Source organism: Fukomys damarensis, unplaced genomic scaffold, assembly GCF_012274545.1.
Source record: "Fukomys damarensis isolate Sample0158 unplaced genomic scaffold, DMR_v1.0_HiC HiC_scaffold_13, whole genome shotgun sequence".
Lineage (NCBI taxonomy): Eukaryota > Metazoa > Chordata > Mammalia > Rodentia > Bathyergidae > Fukomys > Fukomys damarensis.
Window position 1 is genome coordinate 22,524,997 of NW_022900925.1, and position 16,254 is coordinate 22,541,250.

At 41.2% G+C, this 16,254-nt stretch overlaps 1 protein-coding gene across 2 annotated transcripts in view; it reads left to right on the forward strand.

Annotated features, from left to right (window-relative positions):
• Positions 1–16,040: 16,040 nt before the first annotated feature.
• The window catches only part of Lig3 (DNA ligase 3), a 24,144-nt gene continuing 23,930 nt past the window's right edge, over positions 16,041–16,254 (forward strand). For both annotated transcript variants that reach the window (XM_019210189.2, XM_010641380.3), the window contains exon 1: positions 16,041–16,234. The gene's annotated coding sequence lies outside the window, so the exon portion shown is untranslated. The remainder of the gene's footprint in view (positions 16,235–16,254) is intronic.

Genomic DNA, 16,254 nt, shown 5'->3' on the forward strand with positions numbered 1-16,254 from the left:
ATATATATATATACATACACACACACACACACTAATTTGATTTAATTTCACTAAAGCTTAAGTTTTATAGAAGAGAATACCAAGAAATAAGATTTTTAAAAAACCTTTAGTTCTAAAGAATTCTTCCTGCTGGGCATGGTGGTGCACACCTGTAACCACAGCACTTGGGAGGCTGAGGCAGGAGGATCACTGTGAGTTCAAGACCAGCCTAGGCTACATAGTTCCAGGTCAGTCTCAACTACATAGTGAGACCCTGTCTCAAAAAAACAAACAAGAATTCTTCCTGTAAACAACTTATAAGCAAATAGAAGGTTTTTTAAGCAAAGAATTACATTTGCAAAGGAGTACCAGGTATTAATCTAATGGTAGTATATAGTATAGAATGATAAGAAGCTGGGAGACTACTTGGAAGCTATATCTTCAAAAGCAAGATGACTAAGACTGATTAATATGGAAAAAGAATAGAATTCAGAATTTCACAGTGATTACAGGTGGAAGAAGAAAAAGGAAAAGAGATCCAGGTTTTAGTGTGGATGCCTACTGTACTTACTGAGCAGTGGCTGTATGTGCCTCAGATTTAGTCCTGTTGCCTTTGAAACAGTCTTTGCTTTTTATTTTAAATTAAGTTTATTGGTACATTTTATATACAATAGTTACATTCACCACTGGGATCTTGTATCTTTACACGACATATCTTGGTTCTTATTTTTCCCCATTCCCCTGCCCTCCCTTCACCCCCTCCACTCTTCCCTATTTACAAAGACTGTTTCCAAGTTTTTTCTTTTCCCCTTTCCTTTCCCCTGACCCTCCCACTTCCCCCACTTCTGTAGACTTTTTCTTCCTATTTCACAGTATCCATTATACATTTTGATCCTTACAGTTTTTCACACCAGAGTCCTATTTATTTCACTTAATTATGATTGCAATGTGCATCCACTTAGCTATAAATGTCTCTAGCTTCTCATTTTTGATGGCTGAGTAGTACTCCATTTTATAAAAATCCACATCTTCTTTATCTAGTTAGTCTCCAGCAGATGGGCAATTGGGCTGTTTTGAAGTTGTACAGTCTTTGTGTTTTTGAGCTGCCAGATGAGCAGTGATAATTTGATGACACAGAAGGTATACCTGCCTCCAAAGTATGAATCCATACTTGGATTTTCTATCATTACTTTATTATTTCAGCATGTGACACAGTACATTAAGTCCCTGATACAAATATTTGAGTTGGGAACTTTCACAGGTATGTTGTATAAGATTCACTTTGTTCAGTTATGAAGAAATCTGACCTCCCATTATTCCAGAATGGAACTCATTTATAAGTTGAGGATTTACTGTACTAAGATGTGTTGAATGATGTGTCTGCTTCTATTTTGATTTTATGTTTTGTTTTTTTCGAGACAGGGGTCTCACTATGAAGTTGACTGACCTGGAACTCACTATGTAGACCAGGCTGGTCTGGAACTCACAGTAATCCTCCTGCCTCAGCCTCCCAAGTCCTGGGATTACAGGCATGTACCACTATGCCCAGCTTCTGCTTCTATCTTGGATATATTTTTTGTTTTGGTTTTTTGTTTGTTTTTTGGTTTTATTGTTTGGTACCAGGGATCAAACTTGGGACCTTGTGCTTGTGAGGCAGGCAGCAGCACCACTAAGCTAAATCCCAGGCCCAGTTTGCTTCTACTGTGGCTAATGATCTTGACAAACTATCTGTTAAAAACTTGCAAAGGGTTGGGGATATAGCTCAGTGGTAATACTTGCTTAGAGTGTGTAAGGCCTTGGTTGGGTTCAATCCCCAGTTCTGCAAAAATAAAGCCAAAAAATCATAAGCCATATATATTTTAAATTTTCTAGTAGTCAATTAAAAGGCTGAGGCAGAAGGATTATGAGTTTGAGACTCATATATCTCAGTGGTGCAGAGCCTGCCTGGTGAGCACAAGGTTCTGAGGTTGATCCCTAGACCTGCAAAAACAAACAAAAAAAAAGGTGAAATCAGTTTTAATGTTTTTATTTAATCTAGTAGTATATCCAAAGTGTAGTTCAATATGTAGTATATATTTAAAGATTACTAATGATTTTTTTTCCTTTTTTTGGGGGGGTGGTTGAGACAGGGTCTCACTATGTAGTTGAGACTGACCTGGAATTCACTATGTAGCCCAGGCTGGTTTTGAACTCACAGTGATCCTCCTGCCAAAGCCTTCTGAGTGCTGGGATTACAGGCGTGTGCCACCACACCCGGCTTACTAATGATTTTCTTTTGAGATGGTCTAACTATGTTTTAGGCTGGCCTTGAACACAAAATCCTGCTTCAGCCTCCCAGAATGCTAGGATTACAGCCACTTAAGCTTTTTTGTGCTACGCTTTTGAGATTTGGGTTTATCTAACACATCTGTTTTGACTGGTCACTGTGCCTATTGGCTACCACAAAAGAGCACATAAAGACATAAGATAAGAGCTGGGCGTAGTGGCACAAGCCTGTAATCCCAGCACTCGGGAGGCTGAGGCAGGAGGATCGCTGTGAGTTGAGACCAGCCTGGGCTACAGAGTGACTTCCAGGTCAGACTCAACCACATAGCGAGACCCTGTCTCAAAACACAAACAAAAAAAAAGACATAAAGATAAATTGGGTGAAACAACATGTTCAGAGGGTAGCAAGCAGATTTAGCTAGAATTCAGGGTTTATTCCTGCAACAGTGGGAATTAGGATTGGAAAGGTAGATTATGAACAGTGCGGAAGACTTTGAATATTATGCTGTAAGCAATATGAATTTTGGGTTGCTGACTATCACAAACTAAAGACACAAGACCCATTGAGGAAAGTAAAAGGGAACAGGACAGGACAACTGTTCTACATTGAAAGCAATTGTTCTTGTCCCAGAACAAGGCCTGGCATGTTGGCTTGGCTAAGTTTGTTTTCTTTCATTTTGCTTTGCTTTAGGACAGGGTCTCCTTATGTAGCCTGGGCTGGCCTCAAACTCACTGCTTTAGCCTCCCCAGTGCTGGATTACAGGTGTGCACTACCATGCCAAGAAGCCAAGTCATTTTTCATTTGCAAGAGATACTGCAAGTCAAGACTTTTTTTATTTTAGTGAAATTTTAAAACAATGGTATGGGCTGAAATGATCCATGGGCCCTCAGTTTCTATTTGTACTACTCTAACTTTAGCTGCTAAATTCTTCCTCTGTACTTTCACTCCTTAGCTTTCTAGTCCTCAAATGTGCCATTTCAGGGATTATGTCCTTGCAGTTCTCTGCTTAGAACCTGACTTCAGGTAGCATGGTAGTTTTCATTTGGTCACAATGTCCCTTTCTCAGATGACATAAACCACCATCCCTTACCTCCTGTCCACTATCACACTATTTTATGAATTCATTAAACTTTTTACTGTCATAAATAGGCTTATTTGTACACAAGTTAATGTCTCTCCCCACAAGGTTTAGTCACAACCTAAAATAATGCCAGGTACCTAGTAGGGCCCAATAAATATCTGTTGCATGAATAATACTTCCACATAGGTGGAAGTTGCTTACTAAAATGATAAAAACTAGCTGACTCTCTTAAATTGGAATCAGTATAAAAGAGAGGGTTGAACAGAGGGCTAAGAAATCCTTTCCTGCTGTGTCTCCCTTACTTGTCTGGCACATTAAATCTTTTCCTATGCAGAGCACACAGCAATGCAAAGAGGTATATACAACAGCCTCTAGAGTGCAATGGGCCACCTTGGCATTTAGCAGCTAATAGAAATTCCTCATGACACCAAGCAAGCAAAGAAGGATGTCCATATGTCAGCAGGAGCTTGCAGGCAGCATTGATTGTCTGGAGACCTCTTAAGTGGAGAATGGGAGAAAGAAAATGATTCAGTAGCTGGGTAAGATCAAAGAGTCAGCAAGTATACACTGCCTCCCAGCTGCTCTCAGTCTTCACCAATGCGTTTGGCTTGCTCCTCCTGTCACTTGGCAGTCAAAGCCATTTCAGAGTGAATCTTTGCACTCAGCCATCCTTCAGTGAAAGTACTCCCAGTCTCTCAGAGGAGGAACTGAGTTCCATCTGGCTGCACCCCCATTGTACAACAGCATTTGGCGGGCTCTATGCAAGCTTGTGAGCCAGCAGTCACCTTTAGGGGAACACTGGGTAGTTGATGCGGGTGATGGTTGGTTTCCTTCTGTGTGTATTGTTTAATTGTCAAGCATGGTTATAAAGTGGTATCAACGGTCAGGTGGTCAGGTGATTAATAATAGCTACCAGTTATGGGATACCCAACACCATTGTGTCTGGCACTATGCTAGGGCTTGACATATACCATTACCCATCCTCAAAACCTTGTAAATAATATCTTCCTTCTACAGATAAGGAAAACAGGCTCAGAATGAAGCAACTTGTATTATGTATTATGTATCATGAAGCAAGGCAATAATCCAAAAGCTATTATTCCCACTATTAACCTGTATCAGTATTATTTGATATTGATTAGTAAGTGCAGTGAGAGTATTTTTTCTCATCATCAGTTTTCAACTTTCAGGGCTGGGGATTTAGCTCAGTGGCACCACACCTGCTTCACAAGCACAAGGTCCTCAGTTTGATCCCTGGTACTCAAAAAAAAAAAAAAATTCAAATTTCAATCCACTAGAGAAGTAAAACAACAAATTACCTCCATTTTAGATCTATAATGATTTGTCCAAGGTCACTTACCAAATCTAGATGTAACTTAATTCAGTTACATCTTTCTATATGTAATAGTAAAGTGTGGAAAATGGGACAGGAACCCTCAAAATAGCAAAACTTAAAAGAGTAGAGAAGTTTGCTGTCAAGATTAAGAATACTCAGTGGTCTTTAGAAACCTTGACTGAGATGGAAGTCAAACTTTGTGAAGTTTTCTATCCATTGATTCTTTCTACATACGCCTACCCTGGCTTACCATTTTAATCAGCAATGAAGTTTATTCTAGACCTCTCCAAAGGAGAGAGAGGGGAAAACAAGTCATCTTCCTTTGTTTTTTTCTTAAGAACACCTAAGACTTAAGGAAAGGACTCTGAATTTTACTCCTGTAGTAATACTAAAAGCTGTTTTTAAAACGCATCATGGTAGGTGACCTCATGCCTTTTTTTTTGTTTGATGTGTTTTTAATTTTTAAAAGGCTTAATTATAAAATATAAGCATACATAAAGATATAGAGATGAATGGGGAAAAAACAAGAACAAAGATACATCATATAAAGGTACAAGTTCCCAATGATGAATGTAAATATTGTATACTAGAATGCACCAATAAAAGAATTTAAGAGAAAAAAAGATATAGAAATGTAATATAACAAATAACTTATACCCATTAACTAGAAGCACAAGGACCTGAGTTCATTCCCTGGTATCAAAATAACAGCAAAAACAAAAAGACAAAAAAACAGAAAAAGAAAATGAAACAGCTAAAATCCAAGTTAGAAGGTTAATTAAGTAGACAGATCCTGCTTCACCAGACATTCTTCTGACACATCCCAAAGGCAGCTCAGGATTTTAAAAAGAGTTTAAATTTTAGATAAATGCTTGGGGAGGTCAACACCTACCAGTACTGACAATGCCAGCATCTGCAGTGTCAGGCATCATCAATGTGCAAGGTTTGGACAAAGGGCTACCTCACTCAGCCCAAACTGGCCCATCTCTAAGACAATGATTCCCTTACCTAACTACCTCCAAAGCCCTATCCTGGCCTATTCCAGGAGAGTCTATGTTGGTGGGTCTAAGTGACTCACTGGAAGTAACACCTTAAACAGTTCTTTAGGTAATTCTGCAGTGGCAGAAACCAGTTTTTGAACTATAAGTCTACAAACTTATCTGATCCATTGAGATAAAGATGGAACCTGCTTCATAATCTTACTATATCAGAGGGTAGTCAATCCTCTGACTGCCTAGAAAGGCGGGTGTTGAGGGCTAAAGAAAAAAATGACAACAGAGACTCACGTAATTTGAAAGTATATATTGTAAGAGTCTGACTGAACTAGAGCGACTCCATGTTGACCAGCAAACGACCTAGAGACTGTTGCTCCCCCCCATCCCTTATAGGATAACTAATGATTGTGAGTTGTTAGGTAACTGCTTTCAAGTAGCTGGGAAACTAAATGGAAACTGTAGTGAACACAGAGACCCAACAAAAATCACGCCACTCCTTGCTTGCCTGTAGTTGAATGTTCTGAACATTATAATCTAAGTAGTAAATGGAATAATGGATAATCGATCTGCTGATCATTAGTACGTGATGGTTGAGTATATGCTTGATGACCACTAGCTCAGATCAACTGATTCTTTGCCTTTGTCCTCTTCCTGTAAGTTTTGAGTGTAAACCCCCCATTAGCCCTATATAAAATGGCCTCTGTTTCTGAGCTAGCTGCCTCTCTGAGCTACTTGGCTTCGGGAGTGCCATCTGGCCAGACTAATGAAGGTCTATTTGCCAACTTGCCTGGTGTGTTCCTTCCTGGGTGACTCTCGCTGTCCAACAAGCTCCTGGAGCATCGCTGAGCTTCTGAGCCCAGCATCATGAAAGCCTCTTGGCTGTTCACGCTCCAGGAGTAAAAGTGAGACTTAAGTCTTACAATATGGGGTAGGGTGGAGGTCAGTGCCTCAAAGTGGGCAAAGATAGAAACCTCTGATCTAGCCATCATTTACTGGGTACACACAATAATTAGAATATCAGGTGACTTAGGGAGTGGAGATAAGCCTGTGTAGATGATGATCTTACGCTGATAAAGATTTTAGGTCACAGGGTTTTTGTTTTTTTGTTTTGGTACCAGGGATCAAACTCAGGGCCCTTGCTGATGAGGACTGTAAGGAGAGCATTCTTATAATAATAGGTAGCAGGAGTTAAACTGATAAAGAACTTGTCCTTCCTCAGGTGAAACCTTTCTCTTATTACTTGGTTCTCAAGGAACCAGGATGTCTTCAGCTGATGCAATCCTTCCCTGGAGTGTCACAGCATCACAGGACCATTGAGGTTTTAGCTGTGATCAGAGACAAAAATGGAGTTATGTCTCTCAACATGCCATAGCCGACCCATAGGCAGGAAAACTAGGCTTAATCACAATTTAATTGTGAAATGATTTTTTTCCCAAAATTATGGAGAATTGCTCCAAACATTATTACAAAGATTAAATAAACATAAACACACACATTTCTCAGTGTCTCTCATATACAAAGCACCAATAACACTTATTAACAATAACATTTACTGAGTACTTCTCTAGTGTCAGCTCTCATAAAAGGGTCTGCAATAAATTCAAATGCAACATAGCAGGATTCAAAATCAATACACAAAAATCAATAGCATTCCTATACATTAATAATGCACCCAATGAGAAAGAAATTAGGAAAAAAGTAGCAACAAGAAAAATTGAATACTTAGCATTTAATTTAACTGAGAAAGTGAAAGACTTATCCAGCAAAAACTACAATTCTTTGAAAACAAAATTGAAGAGAACATCACAAAATGGCAAAATATCTCCTGTTCCTGGATAGGCAGAACCAATGTAGTCAAAATGGCCATACTTCCAAAAGTGATATACAGATTTAATGCAATTCCAATCAAATTTACAACAGCATTCTTCATAAAACTGGAGAAAACAATCCTAAAATTCATATGGAACCAGAATAGACCCAGAAAATCAGAACCAATCCTGGGCAGCAAGAGAAAAGCATCACAATCCTGGACTTGAAGTTCTATTACAAAGCTATAGTGACAGGGCCTGGGAGTTTGGCTCAGTTTCTGCTGCCTGCTTCACAAGCGTAAGGGCCCGAGTTCCAGTTCCAGTTCACTCCCCAGTACCAAAAAACAAACAAACAAACACACACACACACACACACACACACACACACACACACACACACACACAAAGCTATAGTGACAAAAGTAGCATGGTACTGGTACAAAAACAGACATAAAGGATCAATGGAACAGAACAGAGGATACAGAAACAATCCCAAGCACATTCAACTATTTGATCTTTGACAAAGGGGCCACTAGAGGAAAGATAGCCTCTCTAATAAATGATGCTGGGGAAACTGGCTATTCACGTGCAGAAGATTGAACCTAGACCCTTATCTCTCACCATCCACTAAACTAAAATCAAAATGGATCAAAGAACTACATACTAAAACAGAATCATTTAACTTGCTGAAAGATAAAATAGAAATGCTTAAAATCATAGGCATAGGCAAGGACTTTCTCAGCAGAACCCCAATTCACAAGAAATAGTACCAAGAATCGATAAAAAGGGTCATGTCAAATTAAAAAGCTTCTCCACAGCAAAAGAAACAACCAATACAGTGAAACCTACAGAATGGGGAAAAATTTTGCCAGATACTCCTCAAACAGAACAATAATATCTACAATATGAAAGGGACTCTAAAACATTAGATTCCCCAAAATAAAAGACCCGATCAAAAAATAAACAAGTGAGCCAGGCGTTGTGGCTCACACCTATAATCCCAGCACTCAGGAGGCTGAGGCAGGAGGATCGCTGTGAGTTCGAGACCAGCCTGGGCTACATAGTGAGTTCCAGGTCAGTCTCAACTACATAGTGAGACCCTGTCTCAAAAAAGCAAAAAAAAAAAAACAAAAGAGAGAGAGATTCAAAGGCATACATTCACTGCTCCATACTGGTAGGATACCATGTTTAATCTCACGCAACACCCAGCCTGTATTGTGCACAGAGCAGACACTCAAATAATACTTGTTGAATAAATGAACGAAAGGGAAGGGAATGGCCATTCTCTTCAAGAAAACTACGATCTGCTGCACTGTAAAAAGTACAAAAATCTGTGCGGGACCCAATTATTTATCGACCAGTACAGGCAGTAGAAGGAGGGACCAGATGTCCAATGATGGAGTACCACTTCCATCACTCACTAGCCATAGTTTATGCACTGATTCTCGAGTGTTGGGCAGCCTGAGAACTCCCAAAGGGGCCTCCCACGTCTGTCAGCAGCAGAACCTGAGGGACAGGACAAAGGGCTGGCTGTGTGGTCATAAGCCTTCAGCAAAAGGGTGTGGTGGAACCTTCCAGCTAAGGACAGAGAAAGGGAGGGGCTCCTCAGATATAAGGAAATTGCCATCAGCCACAAGACCAGTAGAAAGTCTGTATTCAACTTCTGCCATCAAAACAAAGCTAGAAAACTGCCACCAACACTACCGATCAACCAGCTCCAGCCAGTGGAGGAGACAGACTGAAGCTTAGTTCTGACCTAGGCTCATCTCTCTGTAAGGTACTTACTTCCTGAAAAAAATATATCCACCAGGACTTCACACAAGAAAACCAATTCAAAGGTGGACCTAGTGAACATGCCTAGTCACTGCTGCTCAGGAGGCTGAGACAAGAGGATTAGAGAGTCCTTGTCTCCAAACAAAAAATAAGGGCTGTGGATGCAGCTCAGTGGCAAAATACTTACCTGGCATGCACCAAGGCTCTGAGTTCAATCCCTAGTAAGGCAAAAAAGAAAACCCAATCTAGGAGCTCAGGTAAGGTGATAGCTATTTTGAGTCTTCCTTGTATTACAGCTGAGAAGGTGGCTTGGAGTGGCTCTTCGTGTGTGTGTTTGTGTGTGTGGTACCAGGGATTGAATTCAGAACCTTGTGCTTGCAAGGCAGGCGCAGTGCCACCTAGCTAAATCCCTGGCCCTGAAGTGGCTTCTTAGACCTGCTCCAGAACTTGCATCTCTCTGCCATGTGTCAATACTCCCAAAACTTCAATACTCCCTGTTCCATCCTACCTCAAGCTGGTAGCCACAGCACACCATATTCAGAGTAGCCAAGAAACCCCTCTGATTAAGAATCAATTTTTGCCAAGCGATAACACTAGCACTCAGGAGGCTAATGCAGGAGTATCAGGAGTTCAAGGGCAGCGTGAACTATATAATGAGACCCTATTTCAACAACCCTCCAAAATTAAAGAATCAACTGAGCTGGGGATTTAGTTCAGTTGTGCTATGCCTGCCTTGCAAGCACAAGGTCCTGAGTTCAATCCCCAGCACTGAAAAGAAAATAGAAAAGAATCAACTTCAACCTGCACTGAAAATGAATGATTTAAATTATTATATCTCCCTGTTCCCTTATAAATATGTATCCTCAAAAACACTACCACCATTCTTTTTTTGGTACCGGGGATCAAACTCAGGACCTTATGCTTAGAAGGCAGGCAGCGGCACCACTGAGCTAAATCCTCAGCCCCACTACCATCATTCTTTACAACTTATTTTAATTGTGCAACTATTAAACAAACCGGGGGCTGGGGATTTAACTCAGTAGTTCAACTATCTGCCTCACAAGTGCAAGGTCTCAAGTTCGATACCCAATATCAAAACATAAAAAAAAATAAAATAAAAAAATAAATAATAATAATAAGCCAGGGATTTCCACTGCCTGCCTCACAAGTGCAAGGGCCTGAGTTCGATCTCTGATACAAAAAAAAAAAAAAATCCATAAAAGTGGCTCTCACAGCTGAGATTTATATGAGTAACAGAGCAGAGCTTATTTTTAAAAAAGAATCTATAGACAGTAAACTAACTTCACTAGTGCCTGCCCTTTCTAGGAAGGGATGAAGCCTTTTCCGTATTCCTGCTTGTGGCATCCAAGTTTCCACGTTGAACATCACAGAAAATAAACAGAACCTACCCCAAACCTGTGTTTTTCTCCATCTTAATCCTGATGAGTCTTAGAAGTCAGGGACAGCAGTCTTGGAGTGGTGCTAGCTCTGAGGCACTCATAAGGTCAAAGCTCCAGAAGATTTATGATCAAGGTCTGAGAAAAGGAGTTAATCGTGGACTTTTTTTTTTTTTTTTATCGGGGATGGAACTCAGGACCTTGTGCTTGCTAGGCAGGCGCTGTGCCACTGAGCTAAATCCCTGGCAATCATGGACATTTCAATAGATAGGAAGAGGCATAATGAGGTATCCTGATTATTCACCACAAAGGTAGTTTTGTTTTTTCCCCAGTACTGGGGCTTGAACCTGAGACCTTAAGGTTTCAGTGAATTGCCCAGGCTGGGCTTGAACTTGAAAATCTCCTGCCTCAACCTTCTGAGTAGTCAAGATTTCAGGCATGCACCACTACACCCAGCTCCAAGGTTTTTCTTGATTTGGCTCACAGAACTGTTTGTTGTTATTGTTGTTGTTTGTTTGTTTTGGTACCAGGGATTGAACTTGGGACCTTATACTTGAGAGGCAGGTGATGGCACCACTCAACTAAATCCCCAGCCCACACACACACACACACAATTTCAAGGGATTCAAGGACACTCCTGAGTCCATCTATAGATCCCCAGGGGTCCATGAGTTGTTATTTCTCACTACTTTCCCTACCACCACTGAAGCCACTCACATATCTTTCCTAGGTCATTACAGTAGTCACTTCACTGGTCTCCCAGTTTCTCTACATAGCAGCCAGAGCGACAGTGATCCTGTTAAAACCTAAATAAGCTCATGTCACCTCTCTGCAGTACAATCCATTAGCTTCCCATTTCACCTGGATAAAAGCCAAAGTCTTTATAATGACTTACAAGGCCCTACAGCAGCTGCCACCTTACTGACCTCATATTCTGCTCTTCTCAGTCTTTTTGCTTTTTTTTTTCTCCCAGTACCAGGGATCAAACTCAGAACCTTGTGCTTCTGAGACAGGCTTGGCATCACTGAGCTAAATCCCTGGCTGCTCTTCTCAATCTTAACTTGGGCCACTCTGATCACAAGATCTCCTTGCCATTTCCCAATGTGTCAGATACATTCTCTACTCTGGACCTTTGATGTTTCTTGTATGTTAGATCTGCACATCACTCTTTCATTCCTTTAAGTCTTATATTGGTAGTCAGTTGGTCATGGAGGCATTCCTAACTTCTATTTAAAATGCAACTCAGCCCGCCAGGTGATGCACACCTGTAATCCCAGCACTCAGGAAGGCTGAGGTAGGAGAATCAAAGTTTGAGCCCAGTGTAAAGCTATTTGATAACTCAGCAAGACTTGTCACAAAATTAAAAAAAATTATTTTGTTTGCTTGTTCGTTTTTAAGATATGGTCTCACTATGTAGTTGAGACTGACTTGGAACTTACTATGTAGTCCAGGTTGGTCTCGGACTCACAGCGATCCTCCTGCTTCAGCCTCCCGATTGCTGGGATTACAGGCTTGCACCACCACGCCTGGCTCTAAAAAATATTTTAAAAATGGGGCTTGGGATGTAGCTCAGTCGTAAAGTTTGATTTGATTAGCTTTAGAAAATTATTCTAAATTACATGGAGAAGCAAAGACCACAACAGCCAACATAATACTGAAGGAAAAAAAATTGGGGAACAACACTACCTGATGTCAACACTTACTATAAGGTTATGATAATTAAAACAGTGTGGTATCACAGAGATCAATGGGAAAGAAGGCAGAGCCCAGAATCTGACCTACATAAATGCAGCCAATTTTTTTTTTTCTGGTACTGAGTAATGAACTAAGGGAGCACTGAGTTATATTCCAGCCCTTTTCAAATTTTAAAAATATTTAATAGGTCTTGTAAATTGCCCAGGCTGGCCTCAAGCCTGTAATCTTCCTTCCTTAGCCTCCTAAGCATCTAAGATTAAAGGCAAGCACCATCATACCTGGTAGCCAAATAATTTTTTTGACAAAGGAGCAAAGGAAACAAATGGAGAAAAGACAGGTTTACAAGAATTGGTGCTTGAGAGTAGAGATTCAGCTCAGTGGGAAAGCATTTACCTAGCATTTGCTAATCCCTCAGTTTGACTTCCCAGAACCAGAAACACACACACACACACACACACACACATGCACACACGCACGCGCACACGAGATCTAGTGCTTGAATAACTGACATCCACATACAAAAAAAAAAAAGAATCAATCTAGGTTACACAATGTACATCTTTCACAACAATTAACTCAAAGTGGGTCAATCACAGAGCTGAATGCAAATTGTGAAACTATCCGACTTCACCATGAAAACCTAGGTGCTGAGAACAGATGAAGGTTACACAAGTAGTAGTAGAACATAATTCAATCATCTGTGTTATCACAAAGCCCATTTTCCTCACCACACATCACTCTCCTCCCTTGGAAGAGCAGTTCCCCTTTTTCTAAAGAAACAGCCAGTGCCAACTTCCACACCTACTTCCATTTCACAGCAAGGGAACTGACTCAGACCACTGGGGTGCCATGGAGTGCTAGTCAAGAAAAGCAATCACCAGAGACTGAGTCTTTTTGCAAATTTACATCAAATGTTGTGAAAGACACAATAAACAACCTCCTAAGGGATCTTACCACTTTCAGACTTTCATTTACTCATTTCAATCACTCATGGGCTTCATTTGTTTACTCAGATGGTCACCACAGAAATATATGCTGACTGTGTACTGTGTGCCTGGTACTGGTTTAGGCACTAAGGATAAAAAGACACATAAGAATGGCCAGGCGTGGTGGTGCACGCCTGTAATCCCAGCACTCAGGAGGCTGAGGCAGGAGGATTGAGACCAGCCTGAGCTACACAGTGAGTTCCAGGTCAGTCTCAACTACATAGTGAGACCCTGTCTCAAAAAGCCAAAAAAAAAAAGACACATAAGAGCCAGGCACAGTGGTGCATGGTTTATAATCCCTGCACCCTGGGCAGCTGAGGCAGAAGGATCTCCAGTTTGAGCCAAGCCTGGCCAATTACTGACTTAGTAAAACCCTGTCTCAAAATAAAAGCTAAAAAGCAGTGAGGATAAAATTCAGTGCTAAGGCCCTGGGTTCGATTCCCAGTGCAAAAAAAGAAGAAATAGGGATTTATAAGGCACAGATGTTACTCTCCACAAATAGGTTTTAAATCTAGGAGCAGTGCTGTCCAATAGAAATAACAGGTATGATCGCAAAAATTACACTGAAAGTTTAAACTTTTGAAAATTACAGTAAAAGGCACATTGCCATTAATGTTCCTCAAAAGCAAAACACTTTTCATGGGCATTTTCACTCTGAATAAGAGTCAGAAGTCCTGGTGCCAGACCTGGTGAAAAAGGTGGGTGAGGACACACTACTGTTTTCATGAGCCTTTCTGTTGGATGGCACTAGGCAGCAGCACTCACCTTACTTTTGATCACACCTTTTAAAGACAGGAGAGGAATTACAGAACTGCTTCAGAAAATGGCAAGAGCTGGGTGTGGTGGTGCACATCTGTAATCCTAGCACTCAGGTCAGGAACCTAAGGCAGGAGGATCGCTGGGAGTCTGAGGCCAGCCTGGACTACACAGTTGAGTTCAAGGCCAGTTTGAACTACAAAGCAAGATCCTGTCTCAAAAAACAAATCAAAACAAATAGAAAGGGGCAAGAACAATGGAATAGGTATGTTCAAACTGAAGAGCATTTTGAGGGGGATTAGCTGCAATGTGTATTACTGTACTAAAACTTTTAAAAAATATATAAACATTCACAGTATATTTTGATCACTACTGTATAGTGTGAGCCAAATTTACACTTTCATATTTTTTAATTGTAAAGTTTCAAAAAAGTTATTACTTTTTGAAACAGGTGAAATGACTTTGAGTAATTTATTTAACCCAACATTTCAAAAAGATCACTTCAACATGTAATTAGATACTTATATTGAAATATTTTACATTCTTTTGGGGGAATATGTATTTATTGGTGTGTATTTTTCATTTACAATTAGGATTAGCCATATTTCAAGTGCTCCATAGCTGTATGTGGCCCGTGAATGTGTTGTCCAACGCTGGCAACTGTCCTTGGGGGACAGACAAGGAAGATTTTCAAACAAAAATGTAGTCAGTACAGTTGTAGAGATATGTTCACAATCACTGGAGTTAGGGCTTGGGTGGGCTTCCCAACACCTTCCATCACATTACAGAAAAGACAGACATTTTATCCCACTTCAAACAGTGGAATCATGGTTGGCCCTCAGCCATCCAAACTTAATATACCCAAAACAAAATTCAGCTTTTTACCTCAATATCTCCTCCCCTCTTATTTTCCTTTATTTATTTATTTTTATTTTTTGGTTTTTTGAGACAGGGTCTCACTATGTACTTCAGACTGCTCTGGAACTCACCGTGTAGCCCAGGCTGGTCTCGAACTCACAAAGATCCTCCTGCCTCAACCTCCCACGTGCTGGGATTATAGGCATGCGTCACCATGCCCAGCTATTTTCCCCTTTTTAGACAGTCTCCTCTGTAGTTTAGGCTAGCCTTGAACTCACTGTGTAGCCCAGGCTGAACGCAAATCCTCCAGCCTCAGCCTTCCCAGAGTGCAAAACCACCCCCAACTCTCCTCTAATTTTCTAGTTGTTAATAGCCAACCTCACTGTCTACTTGCTTTCTCAAGTCACCTATCTCAGCTGATAAAAGTGCGCGTTATTTATAAGGCAATTTGGAAATATCAAAGATTTGTAAATATGCACCTTCTCCACCCCACCTACCCGAATTTGTTTAGGCCATCTGCATCTTTTTGAGGGTCACATGACAAAAAGCCTTGTTTAACAGTTATCACTAACCACTGCCTAGGACCCCGCAGGGCTCCCACAGACCTGTGGCCAGTCTCTTCAGCACAAAGCCCAGAATTCCCTCGTGGATCGTTCTTTGCTTACCTAACAAGGCCCAATTGTTTGCCCTTCCCAGACTCTGAATACAGTCACTTTCTTTCTTTGAGCCTGGTATTGTTACAGAAACAACCAACCACAAGTCTCACAAACAGGACTTAAGATTTCGAAAAGAGAGTACATGTGAAACAACACATAACTAAGGGTCTGTTCTCCACAACTGGCCCTCACACTTTGTACCCATCTTTCTACGACCTAGTTCGTGCCTCTTCCAGTCGCTGAACATTTGCCAGGTTGTCAGGCACTGGGCGGGACGCGTCAGAGACAGAAAACACAGGTCTGACGCAATCTTTGCGTTCCCCAAGCTCATTAAAACACTGTGTCTCACCCAACACCTTTAAGGACTAGATGATATCTAACAATTAAGAGAAAGTATAGGGGATTTCCCCGGAAGTTCGGGCTGCCGAGCACCGAGGCCAAGCCACACAGCAGAATCAAACCTAGTTCCACGTGGCCGGCAGGGAGGCGGAGCGTGTCGCGTCGCTCTGCCCTTTGCTGTTGCGCCTGCGCGCTACCGCTCTCTCAAGGACCCGTATTTAAAGAGACAGGCGCTCCAACCGCCGGGGGCTGCCTGCGGCCTGTGGGCGCCTGGTCTTGAGTCCTGTGCTGAGCGCCGGAGCCCGGGAGGTAGGTGATGGCCGGCGCGG